This window comes from Peromyscus californicus, unplaced genomic scaffold (genome assembly GCF_007827085.1).
Source record: "Peromyscus californicus insignis strain IS unplaced genomic scaffold, ASM782708v3 Scaffold_23__1_contigs__length_62951481, whole genome shotgun sequence".
NCBI classification, from domain to species: domain Eukaryota; kingdom Metazoa; phylum Chordata; class Mammalia; order Rodentia; family Cricetidae; genus Peromyscus; species Peromyscus californicus.
Window position 1 is genome coordinate 2501 of NW_026294534.1, and position 1439 is coordinate 3939.

Genomic DNA, 1439 nt, shown 5'->3' on the forward strand with positions numbered 1-1439 from the left:
TTTTAACAGATTGATTGCACAGAAAACGTTTTACTCCTCTATAAAGTGCAAAACTTTACCATACTGACTACATTTATAGGGTGTCACTGCAGTACGGTTTTTTTCTCATGATTTCGAAGACTACGGACATATGCAAATGGTTTACCACATTCACTACATTCATAGGGTTTCTCTCCAGTATGTGTTCTTTTATGCCTTTGAAGAGTACTCTGCTGTGCAAAGGCTTTACCACATTGATTACATTCATAGGGTTTCTCTCCAGTATGTATTCTTTTATGCATTTGAAGATTACTCTGCTGCGCAAAGGTTTTACCACACTGATTACATTCATAGGGTTTCTCTCCAGTATATGTTTTTGTCTTTGAAGAGCACTAATACATGCAAAGATTTTATCACACTGATTACATTAATATAGTTTCTCTTCAGTATGTTTTCTTTTATGCATTTGAAGATGACTTTGATATGCAAAGTTTTTTTCACACTGATTACATTCATATAGTTTCTCTCTAGTATGTTTTCTTTTATGCATTTGAAGTTGACTTTGACATGCAAAAGCTTTTTCACTGATTACATTCATAGTGTTTCTCTGCAGTATGTGTTCTTTTATGCATTTGAAGATCATTGTGATGAGAAAAGGTTCTACCACATTGATTACATTCATAGGGTTTCTCTCTACTATGTGTTCTCTCATGTCTTTGAAGAGTACTATTACATGCAAAAACTTTATCACATTGATTACATTCATAGGGTTTCTATCCAGTATGTTTTACTTTTATGCATTTGAAGACGACTTTGACATACAAAGACTTTTTCACACTGATTACATTCATAGGGCCTCTCTCCAGTATGTTTTCTTTTATGCATTTGAAGATTATTGTGATGTGCAAAGGCTTTGCCACATTGAGTCCATTCATAGGGTTTCCCTCTAGTATGTATTCTCTCATGCCTTTGAAGCTGACGCCCATATGCAAAGGCTTTAACACATTGAATATATTCAGGTTTCTCTCCACTTTGAATTCTTTCATACCTCCAAAACTAATTGGCACATGTAAAAGCTTTACCACATTCAATGTCACTGTGTTTACACTCATATTCTTCCCCTTAATTAAGGATTGCTTTGCATTATTTTGAAGAGACCTGTGATGGTAAGATCCTTTATTACATGGTTCACATTTACCGAATCTTTTTCTGTAAGAGATTTTTCACATATCTGAAGAGAACTGGAAAAACTCAGAACTTTATCACCCTTACTGCATTCACAAATTTTCCTATATTGTGAGCTACCACAGCTATATCTGATGAGAATGGCAAAAGTCATAAAGCCAGCACAGCTCCTTGACAAAGATACAGCAAATCTGAGCCACATGATGGCTTCTGTGCCACCCTTGGTTTTAATCTCCACCTGTTGCATACTTAGGAGATTTTTAATATTTGTACAA